The 18,973-nt window shown below is 35.8% G+C and overlaps 1 pseudogene; it reads right to left on the bottom strand.

Moving 5' to 3' along the window:
* Nucleotides 1-9,514: 9,514 nt before the first annotated feature.
* LOC131856843 (G-type lectin S-receptor-like serine/threonine-protein kinase LECRK1) lies at nt 9,515-11,998 on the bottom strand (annotated as a pseudogene).
* Nucleotides 11,999-18,973: the final 6,975 nt, after the last annotated feature.

The raw sequence follows: 18,973 nt of genomic DNA, 5'->3' as shown, positions 1-18,973 counted from the left end.
ATAGTGTAACATCCACAAAATGTAGACATTTATCCTGAAGTGTAATCCATCATCACCAAGAATTGGAGAAATACAAAGTATTCTTTCATAAGGACTTTATCTATTCTTTTCCTGCATATTGTAACTTCCACAACTGTAGCCTTTTGAAAACACCTCATACTCACTTAACATCACCACCAAACATCATAAGAATATTTAAAAATTCATTTCTAGACCATATACTACATCTGCACAATCAAATAGCTTCAACTTCCTCTTCACTTCTATACAGTTATAGACAACACAAATTATGTCATCAATGACAACACTAGACAAGTTTGACATTAATGACAATACACCTCAAGTTTCCAAAAATCTCCCCTGTTGTCATTGATGGGAACACTTGTACCACCAGTCAACAATAAAATCATTCTACGAAACTCTCCCCACTTTGACATCAAGGACAAAGGGCACAATAGCTTTTTGTACTGACCTCAGTAACTCTCTCCCGAACTCTAATAACTGTAACACTCCCTCTGATAGGGATATCTCTCTTTTATAATCAATCACAACCTCCATTGCCCCCCCTGAGGGTAGCCACCACATCAATCTAGGAGATAAAAGATAAACTTTGAATATACCCTAGAAAGATGCACCACTTCTATGCATCTAGTTTGACAAAGGGACAGTAACCCCAAATTTCTATCAGAGATACTCAAAAGTATCCTTTGCTAGTGCCTTGGTAAAGATGTTTATAATTTGATCATTTGTAGGCACATATTCCAATCTAACTTCGTTCTCTTCAACCTTCTCTCTCTTAATAAATGACACCGAACAAAAATGTGTTTAGTCCTTGAATGTATTACTGGATTATTTGAAATATCAATTGCATTTGTATTGTCACACATAATAGGAATTTCCTCATCATACATCAACTTGATTTCTTTGAGAGTTTTCTTCATCCACATGACTTGAGTGTGCAACAAGATGTTGTTGCAATATATTATGCTTCTGCTATAGATAATGACATTGAATCCTATTTTTTTCTCAACCAAAAGACCAATTTGTCTCCAAATAAAAATGCACCACCACTTGTACTTCTTTTTTCATCAACACATCCAGCTTAATCAACATCCGTGGGCTCTCAAAGTAATATCATCATTCTTCTTCTACCACAAACCAAAATTTGGAGTCCCTTTCAAATATTTAAATATCCTTTTCACTGCTTAATCATGTGACTGCTTTGGATTAGCTTGATACCTGGAAACCAAATAGACAACAAGCATAATATTTGATCTTGAAGTAGTCAAATACAACAGTCCTCCAATCATGGACCTATACTATTTTTGATCAACTTCTAGAGATCCAACATCCTTACTTAACTTCCAACTAGTAGTCATAGGATTTCCAATTGGTTTACAATTCTCCATAGTAAAGTTCTTCAACATCTCCTTGATGTAAGTTGTCTGAGAAATGAAAATACCATCTTCTGACTTCGCTTGAAGACCAAGGAAAAATGATAAGTCACCAATCATTGACATCTCAAATTATTTTTGCATTTCTTGGGAAAAAGCATGGAGTTGTGTCACATTTCAGGCTAACTAGAAGTAGTTCGGTCGGACTATTCCCATGTTGCATGGTGCCATGTGGCACCAAAATGGTGTGGGAATTCCAGCCTAACTGAGTTCAGTCGGACTGCCTTAGTTCAAATGTTTTCATTAAAAAAAAATTAATTTTTTTTTAATTTTAAGAACTAATGCTAGTCTAGTCAGACTGAGTTCGGTCAAACTGAGTCTGATTGAACTTAGTTCAGCCGGACTAGCCTATGTGTCATGTGATGTGGCACAAAAAAGATGGAAAACTCTGGATTTCAAAAAATTTTAAAGTTTTTGCCCTATTTTTCTTCAGGTAGATTTTTTTTTTACAAAAATAAAGAAAATACCCTTTTGTAGAGCTTGAAGTCATGAATCTGGTCATATAATTTTTTTAGTATTTTGATTGTTTTTTATTAATTAAACATTGCGAGTAGGTTTCTAAAGTTAAAAATGAAGCTAATTAGAAATTAAAAAAAATATTAAATAATATTAAAAAAATTAAAAATTATTTTTCACTAGGTGAGAGAATCTTCTCCAAAAGGGTATAATTTTTTTTTTGATAATGATAAATTTAGTAGTCAAAAGGTGACACCGAATGAAAACTACCAAATTCAGCTATGTTAGACTTCAAAATATTATGACGAGAAAAATATACATCAAAATTTTAGTTTTTTTAAACACTGCATATATATGTCCTCTATTTGGAAAATAAAAATCAGAAAAAATAAGTTTGTTTTCTTTTTTTTTTGGTGACGTCAACTACAACCCCTAATTTTTAGCATTTTTAGCAATAAAAAACCCATCTTTGAATTTATAAAAAAACAATGTCAATTTTTTTTTAATTTAAAAAAAAAATAACAGACATAAATTTCAATAATATTTCTACATTTGATCAGTTTACATCATTTTGAAACTCAATTTAGAAATGTCACTTTTATGCTATCGAAGTTAAACAGTTTTAGTTTTGTTGGCTACTTCCTTTATAAAACTGTGACACAACATTGTTCTTTTACCCTCTTCTACAAATCTCTTACAAACACCATCATCTCCTCTAAAAATGATATCAACATACACAACAACTACTAATAGTTTATCACCTTCAAATTTGAAATAAAGATTACTATTTGTTGTACCTTTCTTGAAATGTTGTTGCAACAAATACTTATCCAACCTTGTGTATTGGGCTATAGGAGCTTGCTTGAGTCCATAGAGTGTCTTCTTGAGTCTACAGACCATATGCAAATCTTCTAACAACTTAAACCCATTTGATTGTTCAATGTATAATTCTTCTTGAAGTTCTCCATTCAAGAATGTTGACTTAACATCCATTTGATATACCTTAAAGTTCTTATATGCAACAAATGCAAGAAAAATACTTATAGCTTCCATCCTAGCTAGCTTGAATAGCCTTTACAAACTATTCTTTCCCTTTTCCTTGTGACTTCTCCATCTTCATTCAGCTTATTCTAGAACACCCACTTTATTCCTATCACATTCTTGTCCACTGGTTTAGGTATTGATTCCCATGTTTGATTCTTTTCTATATATTTCAGCTCCTTTTCCATTGCTTTCATCTATCCAATATCCTTGCTAGCTTTTGCAAAAGTTTTCGGCTCCACCTGAGGTAGGAAACATAAATTTTTTTGTTACTACTCTTAGAAATTATTCTTCTTGTTTGAACTCCTTTGTCTTTGTCTCCAATGATCTGATCTTCTGTATGGTTCTTCTACACATACTTCACAGGTGTCTTAGATTCTTGTTTAGGTTCCTTCTCTTTTGCATTTTTCTCTTATTTGTCTTTTAGAACATCCCTCTCTTTCACAAAAATAGGAGCATTCTCTATCTTAACCTTAGGTTCAGGGACAAGATTATTCCATTCTTTAGTCACTTTGACATTCATACTTTCCATAGTATTCTTCAATCTTTTTTTGTAACATTGATATGCCTTGCTCTTTGTAGAACATCCCAAGAATATTCCTTCATTTGATCTTGCATCAAACTTTCCCAATTCTTCTTCTTCTCTTCTTATGTAGCACTTGCTTCCAAATATCCTAAAACATTTGACAGTAGGTGATCTTCCTTGCCATATCTGATAAGGTGTCTTTGTCTAATTCACTCTTACTTTTACCCTGTTAAGATTATATATAGTAACATGCATAGATTCTTTCCAATACATGCATGAGGGAGGTTAGCATCTTTCAACATGGTTCTAGACATCTCTACAATAGTCTTATTCTTTCTTTCAACTACTCTATTTTTTCGAGGAGTCCTAGGTGTAGATAATTGCCTTCTAATACCATGCTCTTCACAAAATCTATCAAATTCATTTGATGTAAAATCCCCTCTATCAAACCTCAAACACTTGATTTTAGCATGTATTTAATTTTCAACCATATATTTGAACACTCTAAATCTATCAAATGCTTCAAATTTTTCTTTTAAGAAAGTAACCTATGTCATTCTAGAGTAATAATCAATGAGCGGTATAAAATACCTTTCACCATTTAGTCCTCTTGTCCTTGTTGGTTTGCATAGATCTGTATGAATGAAATCCAAAGGCCTTTTGATAGAATACTCCTTGTCATTGAATTTGTTCCTTGTTTTCTTTCCCATCTGACATTCCTTACACTCTATTGGAAAGTTTAATAATCTTTGCTAAATCTCTCACAACATGAGTAGAATTGATCTTCACCATTTTACCAAAGTTGTCTAACCTTTTATTCCATACCTAACATTCACTTCTCTACGCCAACATATAACTACTTCCTCAGTTTTGCTTCACATAGTAGACATTACCATTTGTTCTTATGTCTTATGCAACTAATCTTCCAGAATCTCCTTTTCTGATCTCACATCCAGACCCATGAAATCTAGGCTTGTAGCCTTTATTGCACATCTAACTCACACTCAAAATATTATGTCTCAAACCTTTAACATAATAAACATCAACTACTATGGAAGGGGAATTCGGATTAGTCACTCTCCGATGAACCGGTGGTCATCTATTCTATGCTTATGGTTCCTTTACCACAAATTGGTGTACCCTCCTCACCAACAAATTTCATTGATCCACTATTATATTTTTCAAAATCTATTAACTTCCTTTTGTCTCATGTCATATAATTTTAGCATTTGAAATTAATTATTCAATCTTTAGGTTACACTTATTCATGTAATGCAGTCTTTATAATCATTGATTTTTCAATGATATTGTCATCAAGCAGAGTATCGAGCCTTTCAATAGCTTTTTCTTTTATGGTTAGAAACAATGATTCTTCATTTGAGTTATCACTACCTTCATCTTCAAAGAAATAGGTCTCCATTGAATAAAAACTCTTTTAAGACTTATCTTTGTCATCTACTCTTTTATTTTCATCATCTCTCCTTTAATTATCTTTTCTCTTGTTATCATTATTTGGTTTCTTGTAGTTATCCTCCCTAAAAGTACATCTAGAAGCATAATGACATATTCTCCCACAATTAAACAATTTAAAGGGCAGCTTTACCTTTGTATTTCTTGGATCCTTTCTTTAGTCTTCTCAAAAAAATTCTTCCACTTCATCCATGCCATTTATTGTTTTAGGTTCATCTTCAATTTTCTTGGTAACTTTAAATTGTGCTTCCTTCTTCTCATTGCATTGATCATTAAGATTTGCAATCTCAAAGGCAAATAACGATCCATAGAGGTGATCCAAACCATATTTATCCATATCATGACTTTCTTCAATGACATACTTCTTAGATTTATAGCATTCAAGTAGCTTTCTCATCACTTTTCTCACAACTTCACTTTCTTCTATTTTTCGACCAATACCTCTAATTGCATTTATTATCTCATTCACTTGATGCAAGTAACCTCCAATGTTCTCATCTTCAGACATCCTTAGTGTCTCAAATCTATACTTTAGATTCTGCATTTTGACATGTTTGGTCTTTTCGTCTCCTTCATAAATGTTGCTCAACTTATCCCAAATTTTGTATCCATTGGCCTTTAAAAACTCTAAGTCACTCAAACAACTAACAAGTATATTGCTCACCTTAATGAGGTTCTTTTACAAGAATTGACTCAACGTCAAGAAGAAGGCTCACTTGGTGGAGATCCATGTGATTGGTGGAATAATTCTACAAAAGAATATATTGTGCATGAAACAAAAAAAGTAGGGTCATTCCTAAATACATCTAGTTGGTTGTTAAAAAGGATGGGAGAATGAGTTTAGATAAAAGGAGATTTAAAAATAATTATTAAAGGGGGGTAAACATGGTGGATTTTATAACAAATTAGATGATGTAGGTTTAGATCATCAATGTAGCCAAAATAAAAATTCTTATGTTGTCACTAAAGGGATTGTTGGGAATTACCACTTAACATAAGTTCATAATTAGTTTATTGTAATTGTATTTGATTATTACATATTCACTTTAGTTAGTAGAGATTAGTATCTAGTTAGTTATTAGTTTTTGATAAGGATAAACAAGTTTTGAGGGGACCTGAAACCCAACAGATTTTGAAGGGACCCAAAACCCTCAACTTTTTGACAGGGTCTGGAACCCCCAATACAAGACTTCTAAAAAGATTGATCATCAAAAAATCGACAGCCAGTCAAAAGAAGGACTGGAAAAATGAGTCCCTAAGACAAACTCAAGAGACAAACACCCTTAACCATCAAACTTGGGGTTTTGAAAGGCTCCCCTAACCAACATCTTGGGTTTTAAAATGGCTCCCAGAACCAGCAGAGAAGGGTTTTCCCAGGCTCCCTTAACCTGAAACAAAGTCTTCATGCTTCCCTCAACAAAACCTATCCTTATAAAAATAGCAACTAGCCATCCTATGCCCTTGAAAATTGCTAGCATCTAGCATGTCAATGTGACTAACAAATCTCCCACAACTAGGAGTAGGTGAAATAGCCCTTATCCAAAAACTAAAGAACAGGTTGGGCCCAAGGACCACATGCCAACCGGTGGAAAAAACCAAGCTTCCACAACCAGAAATAGTGGAAAACTAGAGGTTTCCACACTCAACAACAACCTAGATCAAAGAATGATAGCTAAAAAGAACCATTTGGGCACAACAACAAAATAAAGGCAACCAAAACCTTTCCCAAAAGAGAGCATGAGGGTTTTCAAGGGCTCCCACAACCCATAAAATGGAGAGGGAAACTAGGATCTGACAAGGAACCCAGACCAATCTGTGAGAGAATGAAAGAGAGAGAAAAAAAAAGACAAACACCACTAGCAACACTGTAGACAAAAGTCGGAAAACTCCTTCACTCCTTCTCCTCGCCTCAATAGAAGAGAGACCCACCTCAAAAGGATAAGGAAGCAAGCCAACAGATAATGAAGTCCATTCGTTGCAAGAAGAACCTGAACCACCCCTCCACTCCAAATATCCACCTCAAAAGGAAACTGGATCACCTCAATAAGACTAGGAGGAAGGCAGACCAAAAGCCAAGAAACACCTCTCTTCATTCTACACAGAAAAAGCCTCTCCGCCTCAATAGGAGAGCAACTCATCACCGAAAGAACACCAAAAAACCAGGTGATTTGCCTCAAAAACACCTTTTTTGAAAAAGAACCCAAAAAAGCCAAGAGAATCAAGGGACCACAAACCACCCCTAAAGAAGAAACGACACCCTGAGGTAGAGCCAACCACAACGCCACACAAGAAGTCAAGAAACCAAGACCCCCACTCCCTCCATAGACATCAAGAATGGGAATAGAAGATGGGAAAAGAAATTGACCCACCAAAAGGAAGCCCAACATCTTACACAGCAAGGCAGATCTAAAAACCAAAGACCCAAACGCTGGCTCCAAAGAGGCAATCTCAGCAAAGCTCCAATCTAGAAAAAAGCTCCAACCTCCAACAAGAACAAACAGCTAATGGTCCAAGGAGAAAAGTCCATCATCTTCATCATCGCCTCCCCGATCATTGTCCCCTTCAGCAGTCAAAACCCTCGTTTTAGAGGAAACACCTCCCCTGTTCCCACTCCCGTCGCTAAGGCACGCCATAGATTCTCCTATTCCATCTAGTTAGTTGTTATTTGTCAATATTGTTTAAAGGATATATAAATCCATTACAATGTTGAGGCTGTTTTTTCTACCTAGAAGCTTCATGAATTGAAGATAACCTAAACATTAAAGTATAATAAGAAAATTATTGACGAGAATTTGTCTAGAGATCAAAAGTTGTCTTAAATCCTAGAAGAACTTTTCTTGACACAAGATTGGAAATATTTTTTCCCATTACCTATGCCTCTATAATAAAGAGATAGGAGAAAAGAGGGCCACCTTGCTTGATTCCCCTGCCAATTTCAAAGAATCCTTGAGGCATGCCATTAATGAGCATTGAAAATTTAGGAGTGGAAACAAACTCCTTAATGACCTCTAGAAAATCACCTTTAAAGATCAAGTTATCAAGAAAAACAAACAAAAAACACTAGTTGACTCTATTGTAGTCTTTCAAAAGATCTAGCTTTAGGGCCATACTATGCTTTAGAAAAATATTAACAATTTTTAAGAATAAATAGGATTTTAAAGTGTGTAGATAAAATAAAAAATCAATAATAAATTAGTGAGAAATATAGCAAGGTCTAATTATTGTGTAGATCCCTATTAGCAATATTGAATCATGAATTAAAAATAAATTAAAACTATTTTTAAACTACTAGTTAAAAATTTATAATTCATTTTAACAAGTTTGATTGAATCATATGTTTCCAAGATTGGTACCTATTCAATAAGTAATATAGTCATAATTCACAAAAGGAAAAAAAAAATGAATAGAAGCATAAGAGGACCGATTATCCAATATAATCTAGACATCAAATATATAACATACTTTATTAGCAAACATAAAATTGCAAAAATATATATGCAAAGAAGAAATGATCATTACAAGGTTTGCAATATTTTCAAAATGCTATTACAATTCTCAATTCAAATATTACATTCATATCAATAAATGTAAAAAGAGGAAACCTTAACCAAAGACTATAAATTTTATTGAAGATATATAGATAATCTTGGAGACATTTAATCTCAGACACTCTGTTACAATCTTTAAAATTCCATATGCTTTATATCCACTGCCTTCCTAAAAACTAAATTCAAAGTTTGAAACGTTAAATTTTCTCAACACTTACAAAATTTTATTGGAATCAATAATGAACAACCCTATTTTTGAAGTCAATGACATTGTGAAGTATTTCCTTTGGCTTGTCAAGGTTGCAGGGAGTTTATGAACTAACCAAGTTTATGAATTAGTTAATTTATTCCTTCTTTGGCCACTTTCATCTTCACATTCTCTCTATGTCATACTTTTGACATGTTCACACACTAAAAAGTTCATAAAATCTTGAACCTTGCCAATCTTTCAACAAGTTTGCAAACTTGTAAAGTATTTGACACTTTTACAACTTTTGTTGTCAAGTTTCCAAAGAGTTTGTGAACTTCCCAACTTTTGAAAACGGATAGAAAATTAAATGAAAACAACAAAAGGAAACAAAAATGAAATAGACCAAAGGCTTCCAAAATTAGCAAATTTTATGATTTTGAATGCTTCAACATGTGAGATAAAAAATGGATCACAAGACAAAATTACAAATATAGACAAAAAAAATTAGATGCATTTACAATTTTTTCAAATTGAATTCCAATAGATTTTTACAAATATATACAACTAAAAACATAATTAAAAACACATCCAAAACAGAAACCGGAAACAAAAACATTACAAATGAATACTAATACTGAAAATAATATACTAATAAGAGTTAAATTATGTGGACACCATTAATTTTCAAAAATATACTATTTACACACTTTCATAAGAGTACGCCAAAGACATAATGATGAAAAGGCCATCATGCATACTTTGTATTGCACGATAGGCATTTTATTCCTTTAAAGATCAAACAAACCATATGCTCTGAAAATAACCTGTAAGAAGACAATATACACCTCACATCAGCCTAAAGCCAGTGATTTGAACCATTATTTCTCTCGAGAGGAGAAAATAACCCTAGAATAATTGAGAAATGGTACTGAGAGATGTTACTAAATCCATTGCCCTTCCTATGTAGAGGGAAGATAACATTACATTACTACTGATATAATTTTACACGCACAATGAACCAACAAAAGATCCTGGAGGCGGGGGCACTGCAATCTCAACTGTTCCTTCCATCATCTGAACTACCTTTTTCATAGATGGCTTGAGAGTTGGATATTCTTGAATGCACCACAGACCCACCAATACCATTCTCTCCAACTGCCTTAACTCGACTCTCATACCTTCGCCTTCTACTTGTTGTTGCTCCACCAGCTTAGCAAGTGCACCACGCTTCAAGCATTCATACACCCACTGGCTCAAAAAGATTTCATTTTCCGGGGCATCTAAGTCTATGGTTTTCCTGCAAGAAATAATTTCGAGCAACATCACTTCAAAGCTATAAACATCTACTTTTGCAGTAACTGGCATGTTATTCATCCACTCAGGCACAATTTATCCGTTTGTGCCCCGACGTACAATGGTTGTCCGAGTCTGTTCTGCCATCAACAATTTTGCCAAGCCAAAGTCGGATATTTTAGGACTGTAATTTTGGTCCAGCAGAATGTTTTGGGGCTTTATGTCGCAATGCAGGATCTGGGTCCTAATAGAGAAGCCCTCTTGTTGTGCCCATTGCAATTTGAACACGTACCCTCCAATCAAGAAAGTCGCTATCTACAAATAGAACCGTGTCCAAAGATCCATTGCTCATGTACTCGTATACCAGAAGCCGATGAGTACCCTCATCACAGAAACCGTACAATTGAACCAGATTTTTATGGTAGCTTAAACCAATCGCGGCCATCTTTGTTCTGAACTCTCGTTCCCCATGTTCTTGCACTGATTTATCAACAAGAGCTTTCACGACAATCGCTCTTCCATCCTGTAAGCTTCCCTTGTAAACTTTACCGAAGCCACCCCTTCCTATTTCATCTTTGAAACCTGCTGTGGCGATCTCTATTTTTTTATAACAGAAGGCCTTCAAACCCTCCACAACAATAGACTGCTCTGTAAACTTTCTCATCTTGTGAAGATTGTTGCCACACAAACACACCAAGAAGGCTACTACAAGAAGAGATGAAGAGCAAGCCAGGAGGCTTATGCCAATGGCTACAAGGGATTTTCTCGCCCTTTCCTTTCTTTGATCTGGAAGAGGAGGGAAGAATGGAGGTGGCATGTTAATGTCCTCAGCTCCCTTGACAAAAGCTACACTTGTTATGTCATCACCTTTACTACCATCCAATAGAGGCATCCCTTTCTTCCGGCAAGCCGATTCGTGATATATGACGATGACACAGAAGCAATCATTTGTGCAAGCCTGCTGACATTGAGTTTTAGTAATATCCTGCAAAACTGAATAGACTTTGCCGGTCTCCCAGTCCGTGTTGTCAAGCCACAACATGGTGCTACTTGTGTTGCATCTCTGCGCTGCCGATGAGTTTCGCTCTCATCCCTTAGAATGGTCTTGGTTGTCGATAAAATTAAAGTGAGGAGGACAAGCGCAGTAGGGCTTGTTCTGGCTGTTGAGCTGGCAAATGCTATTGAGCCCACACTAACCCTTCACTTTGCATGGGTCACTCACTTGCTGCCATACAGATGACCAGGAACTAGAAGCATTGTCGTCCATGTTCCACACATACTGTGCAAAAGTTCCGTCGATTTCGAGCGTCACTCTGTGAAGAAACCGCCCGTCTCCAGCCTCGCCCTCTGTGAGATTGTAAACCGTCACGATGGTACTGTTAACACAATACAACAGCCCGCTCGGATCAAATTTCAAGCTTAATCCATCTTGGAGTCCATTAGTACCAGTAGCCCAGTAGGCGCCTTGAGGGTCGCCCCTACGCTCGACAACATAAAGTACCAAATTGTTGTCCCATTGCATGGAAAGCTCAAATCGGCCTGCTGAGAAGTTTATAGTCGAAGCTCTGGAAAACATATTAGTGTAGGGCTTGAGCGTTTGACCGGGCAGGAAGGTGTCCGTAGGATAGTCAAAGCTCTGCCAGATGGTTCCAAATGATGCATTTAGCAGCACAAAGTTGCCATTGTCGAGCATTGCAGCCGTGGCTACCTTGTCGGTGTTGTTAGATGACCACAATACATTTTTTCGATCATCAAACAGCCTGAGGGCCCTGTCTGTAAGTTGCAAACTAGACGTGCTTACAACAGGAACATCTTGCTTATCCTTGAGTATAGTCCAGGCTATAGTTTTAGGGCTCACTCTATCAAACCAAATGCCTACCACGTAAAGAGTTGGAGGGAGCGGATAGAATCTGAAAGCAAACTGCCCATTTGGTGAAACCCATTTAGAATTTTGGGAAGGAAAAAATGGAGCCAAGAGAATCTGAATGAAAATGAGAGAGAGTAAGTGAATGGCAGCCATGGATGGAAGGGGAAAATAAACGACTAAATTTGATGGAAGATTTTAACAATTTGGCACCTATAACATAACCAGGCCTAACAAACCTCGTGTTCAACACACAAGAAAAAATTTCTCTACGTAGATGCGAATTGAAGTCAGTCAATGCTGGATTGTTCCGATTTCGCGTCGAAATAACTGCGAGAAGACTGGGCGAAAGTGATCAAATGACTCATCTTGTATTTGAGCCACTCAAAGGACAACCTGTTTTTTTCAATGGAAATAAGTTGGAAAATATAGATGGCACCATCTTTGTTTCTATATAGAAAATTAGAGCAATCACATCTTGGTGTGCAAGGTACATCAAAGAGGTGTAGAAGGTCAAACAAGGAAACTTTTGGTGTATTTTTAGCATACATTTGTGTTGTTCATGAGGTCAATTTGGGGGAGAGATATAAGAGTAGAGAGATAGAGAGATAATAAGAGAAAGATAAAAAGAGAAATAGAAGAAAAAATATGGAAAGATAAGAATATATATATATATATATATATATATATATATATATATAGGAGAGAGAGAGAGAGAGAGAGAGAGAGAGAGAGAGAGAGAGAGGAATATATGGGAAGAGAAAGGGAGAGAGTGCTAGAGAAAGATAGATAAGGGGAAGCGGAGAGAGAGAGAGAGAGAGAGAGAGAGAGAGAGAGAGAGAGAGAGAGAGAGAGGCTCAATATATATGGAGATAGGGAGGGAGATACATAGATAGAGGGTGATATAGAGAGGAAAAGAAATAGGGAAAGAGATAAAGAGAGAGGGAGAAAGAGAGATAGGCAGAGAGGGAGATACTTACAAGGAAAAAAAGAGATAGAGGAGTAAGATGGAGATAGATAGATAAAGACATAGAGATACAGATATAGAGTAGGAGATATGGAGGGAGAGATGAGGGAGAGGGAGAGGCAGACAGAGAGTGATATAGGTAAAGAGAGATATAGAGAGTTGGAGAGGGATAGGGAGATAGATAGAGGTATAGAGATATGGATAGAAAGAGATAGATAAAGGAGGAGCAAGAGGGAGATGTAGAGAAAAATAGAAAGATATAGATATAGGGTAGGAGAAGTAGAGTGAATGAGAGAGAGGTAGATTTAATGATATATATAGAGAGAAGGGGGAGAAGAGAGAGGTTGATAGAGATGGAGGGCTGGAAAGAGTGGGAGAGAAGAAAGGTGATAAGGACAAGTAATACAGAGGGATGTATAAATAGAAATGGAGATCGATATATATATATATATATATATATATATAGAGAGAGAGAGAGAGAGAGAGAGAGAGAGAGAGAGAGAGAGAGAGAGAGAGGAAATGTGTGTATGAGTGAAATACACACACACACACATAAGGAGAGGGAGAGAAAAAATATGTCAAAAGAGGGAGTGATAGGGAGATAAAGAGATTTAACTGGAAGAGAGAGAGTGAGAGAGAGAGAGAGAGAGAGAGGAGGTGATAGAGACAAGTAATAGAGAGATGAGGGAGATAGAGATATATCAAGAGGGATAACCAAGTGTTGGCCATTTGGTGAAATTGATTATGCGTTGCATTGATGTTTTGTCATTGATGTCAACACTAGATGTTTGGATGCTCTATCGACACACTTTTGGTCCCGATAGGTTAAGTGGTTTTTGGTTAACTTTGATCTGGTATGATCTGATAGGCTCTAGTATAGTCTGGTGATAGAATTGAATTGTTCATGATACTAATACTCATATTTGGTCAGTTGGTTTTGGTATGGTGATTGGATGCTATCCTGCTTGCTTAGAAGCTTGGTTTCTGGTTCCGAGGAGGGTTTCACCGGCAGAGCTTTTGATGGAGATATTTGATGAATTGCATAAGTGGTGTTGGTGCAACTTCTGATGGAGTTTCAGGATGTTGTTGGTGATCATGTTCAAGACTTGGCAGTTGGAGATCATTGCTGAAGCGTGTGGATAGATACTTGGTCTCGGTTGATCTAGGTTATTGACCGACTTTAATGTAATGTGTAGATAGGATCTATTGATGTATTTCTGGGATGTCTTATGTGTTGATATTACTTGTTTGGTCTAAGGCCAACATGGTTTGTAATTATGTAATTAGTTTATTGTCTGGGGGCCAACCTGATTGTTTATGGTCGAGGGTTTGTATATATAGATGTAAGATCTCATAGGAGATCATCATGGTTAATGTAAGAGGTCATGGTCAAAGAATGTAATGTGCGAATAATGTAATATCATTCAGGCAGAGGAGTTGGTCAATCATTGGAGATCGAATTGGGTTTATGTAAGAGGATTTAGTCCTCCTGTATTGAGCTTAACCAGAACTGTACTCAGGCGTAGGAGATGCTATCTTTTGCAGTTCAACACTTCTTCGGATTATAGTCTGGATTTATATGTAGTCAGTGAGACTCCTTTTGTGATGAGCAATGTGCTCTATGTTGTTGGCCTTCTTGCAAGTGCAGGAACCTTCATTGTAATTCACATACTTACTCCAAAAGTATTATCTGATTGTGGGTAGGCTTCCCATCGTGGTTTTTCCCTTTACTGAGTTTTCCACGTACAATTCTTGGTGTTGTGTGGATGAATTTTATTCTGTGATTATTGTTTATGCTTAATTCGATTAACTGCTATTCTGGTATTATTGTTTTGGGTTCCGGTATTAAAGTTTTAATTGCTGAATGTTCCTTTAATCTGTGACAACTGATTCACCCTCCCCCTCTTAGTTGTCTTCTAGTTATCTGAACTGTCTAACAATTGGTATCAGAGCTTTGATCCTCTCTACAGAAAGCTTAACTGCTTGAGGAAGATCCTATGGCAACTAATAGTTCAAGTTCATCCAGTTCTTCTGGAGCTATCTTTCGAAGGGATATTCTGAGGCTTGATGGAACAAATTACACAGTATGGAAGATTTAGATGGAGACTCATCTGAGATGTCTTGGCAAGGATATTTGGTAGATCACACAAAATGGTGTCACACCCTTTAATCCAGGATTTGGCAATCCTCCTTCGACAAACCTGGACAAAGAGCTTGAAAATGATTGTAGAGCAAGAGAAGCCCTCTTGTGTGCACTTTCTGATCAACAAATAATGAGATTAACAAATAAATCATCTGGAAAGGCTATATGGGATAAGTTGTAGACTCTTAATGAAGGTGACCCTACAGTGAAGATTGCTAAACTTGATGGTTATCGGGTGAGATATGAAAACCTGAAGATGAAAGAAGATGAAAGGATTACTACATTCATGCACTAATACATTTGGTCTAGAATTCCGACGAAGGTTTCTGACGGAGAAGGTATATTGTGACCAAATTTGATTTTTTTTAAAAAAAGTGCCCGCGTTCGTCGAAATTTCGATGGCAATGGGCATTACTTTAAAAAAATAAAAAAGAGGGCAAGTCATTTGTGTTGCATTCAATCCTGCGTAGGCTTCCACGTCGAGCTCAACCCCTGGCAAGATAAAACAACGACACACTCACCATTCAAGGTAGGATCCTCACCTTCATTTTGGATTTGGATAATATGAGGAATTGGTGAACTTCACTTTCATTTCGGATTTGCATAATATGCGGAATTGTTTAATCTTCACCTTCATTCATTGAATCTTTGCATTTGAGGAATTTTGGATTCGCATAATATTTGCTTAATATTTGCATTGTGGAATTTCGTATTTGCATAATGTTTGGATGAGGAATTTCAGAATTTTGGATTTGAATGTTTACCATGACAGGGGAAAGAGGTTACAATAGGTTTCTGTAGAAGCCATCTTCTCTACATCTATTTTATATTCAGTGCCTTATCAAGTATTTAGTGTTTGGTTTGATGATCCTCTAATTGTTGGGAGTTTCCATGAGCCATAAACATAAAATATTGTCAAGGCATAAATAATTTTCAAGTCCAAAACTAGATAAAACATCAAACTAGGTTACACATCTTAATCTTCTTCATTTTATTTTTGTTGATCTTTCTGGTTCTTTTCTTCCTCTTCAACATCTCCCTCTTCATTAACCTTCTTCTTGCCCTTGTCTTTATCCACCTTCTTTGGCTTTGTTCAACTATCCTGCTAGGAGTCAAATGGCTATCCCAATGAGGGGGAAATTCTATGCCAGCTATTTGTATCATAGTTCTGATGTATAATTTCAAGGTCCTTGACTTCTTCATCCCTTCTCTTTTCATATTGATGTTCCTTGCACTCTTGCAACCTTAAATGATATTCAATAATATCTCTTGTTGTAAGAATTGTTTTAGTTACAACACTTGGCATATAATTTAAAGAACTAAGATGAACTAAGCCCTAGGAGTCCTATATCTCATCTCAAATAATAAAGAGAATATAGGGCTGCATCTATGAAGAAAAAAAATGTTAGAAAAGACTATTTCCACCTACTTGGCCACCTAGGAGTGGTTTTTGAGGTGTATTCAAAGCTTTTAGTCCTTTTGTTGCATTTTCACTTGAAATATGGTTGAATTGGCTTTGTAAGCTCCTAGATACTTGGTACATGTTTTAATTGAGTTAAAAGAATCTCAAGATTACCTATAGTCATGCTCTACCTTATCCAGCTACTTAATTAGCTTCCCAAACTTATAGGACATATGGTTTTATTCCTTACTTTGAGTTGAAATTTTCTTGGGTTAGATATAACTAAAATAAGCTATTCCTTCAACTACTTCAAAAATCGTCAAAAAGACTTCATACTACTATCGACACGTGTTTCTATCCTTAAGAAGTCTAATTTATGCAAGTGAAAAAACACCTAAGAGGTCATAGCTACTCCTTTTGACTTGGTAATATTCATGGTTTTTCTTTGTCTATTTAACTTCATTCCTTGCATCTTACCCACTATCTTGTAGCATACTTTGTTTTCTTTTTTAGTGAATTGCATTTAGTGGACTGTTGTGCATCTTTAAAATCATTTGACAACTTCAGGAAACAGTTTTCCTTCTTTATTACTTGAATATATCATTTAATATGCATGGATGGTATTATCATTTAATTTTCAAGATGGACCTTATATGGATGGTCCTTGCATCTTTTCAAATTGAACTTTTGCAAAAGTCCAAATTTGGAGAGGAAATTCCTACTATTTGTGAATCCAACATTCATCTTTCAAATTTTAGGTCCAATTTCCATGAATAAGGGTTCCCAAGACCCTAGTCCTATAAAAATGAGCCATGAGGAATATCATGAATAAGTGAATGAACCAACTTTATGGAAAAATTGTCAAACCTAAGTACAATTAGGCATAAATAATGCACAACCACTTAAATTGAGTCCAAACCTAGTGTATATTTTTAAAGAGATACAACTTATGATGCAATATTTAGCCCCCTCTTAGCAAGAGTATGAAATTATTCTAATGTACTCTTGGGAAAATATGGAGAAACCAAATATTCTTTCACCAAGATATTGAAGAGTCAAGATGACTACAAGTTTGGAAAGTTGGTAGCTCCCAAGACTTATGACAATGTCAATCTACCATATTGAGATAAAAGGGAAGTACAAAGTGAGTAATATGAGTAACATTGGTAACACATATGGATCATGCAAAACACAAAGTTATGACATTTAGAACTAGTAAGATTCATATATTCTCACTAGGAACCATATCAAAAAGACAAGGCATAGATCTAGGACAAGTAAGATCCTTATATAGTTACTAGGAGTCATGTCAGAGACACATAAAAGCATGATACCCAAGTTAGTAAGATACTCTAATAATTGGTCATAGATCGAATTCTAACAAAAAATAGAGACCTAATTGTGAAAGTTTGAGGTCCATTGGGAAAAAAGTTGTCATATTTCCATGACAACTTTTGTATTTCTTGTAGAAACTTCTTAAAAATATAGTTGGAAAGTTAGTTTATGGTGGTTTGAGGTTGTAACCCACTTGGATGGGAATAAATAGGCCTTTGGCATGCCATCCAAGATTTTTGCTTAATGAAATTGGGGTTTTATGTGCATTTTTTGATATTTCGGTCCGATTCTCTTCATTTTTCATTGTGAAAATCATCATAATTTGATGGGAAGTCGATTGGATGTGGTAGAGAAGTGAGTTAACTTCATTTTTTCTTTTTGTGGCATTGAATTTCATTGTGTTTTAAATTAGATATCATAGTTTTTCCAAAAAATGTCAAAACCCTTCCTAGCTAGTGTTTACTGAGAGGAGTAAATAATGTATAGTTTGGTCTCCCATGCATATAAATTCACCCAAATGTGTGGGAAGACCTTTTTTCATGCTATGTATCATATTAGGGAATAATTTGGTGGGAAGATCAAGCGATTGGTATTTTGTAGTGGTTGATGATACAAAGAGGGGTGAGGGGACCCTATGCAACCTTCGGAAAGGTTTGTTGATCAAAACCAAATGAAATATATTAAATTTCTATGACTATACCATGGGTATTGATTGTCACAGTCATATTTTTACTACTGATATTGTTTTTTGTTTTGATAGAGTTATGTTTTTAAACCCAAGTGTGGACATGTAATGGAGTCATGAGATGTCTTAAGACTACATCAATACTTAACAACAACATAGTGTGTAGGCACCTAAAATATGAAAGGACTACATATTGGAAGGCACATGTGATGATGCCATGAAAGGTCTGATATCCCTATGTATCAGACTGAGAAAACTAGTGAAAGGCAAAAAAAAAATGCATTGAGAAGGAAAAAGGTTGAATTGCCTAATGTCTGTTGTTGAAGTGACCTGTGGGGACCCTGCCAAGTCAAATACCTTGTTGTAGTTTCAAAGGGTGGAAAAAGAATAAGCATTTTATTGATGTGTGTGTTGCAAACAAAGTTCTAGAGGAAGGCTCTTTCTATTGTAATACCAAGTGAGTGTTCTAGACCTTCTGTAGGGTCCTCCTAGCCTAGATTTAGGATTTTGAAGCCTACATACATTGATTTAGCCTTGTGGCCATCAATGAGTGCTCACCCAATAGGATAAGTCTTGAGACTGGTAATTTTGGAAGTGTG

The sequence above is a fragment of the Cryptomeria japonica genome, chromosome 1, assembly GCF_030272615.1.
Source record: "Cryptomeria japonica chromosome 1, Sugi_1.0, whole genome shotgun sequence".
Taxonomy (NCBI): Eukaryota; Viridiplantae; Streptophyta; class Pinopsida; order Cupressales; family Cupressaceae; genus Cryptomeria; species Cryptomeria japonica.
Note: the sequence above shows the minus strand (reverse complement) of the source record. Positions and strands in the feature narration are given on the sequence as shown.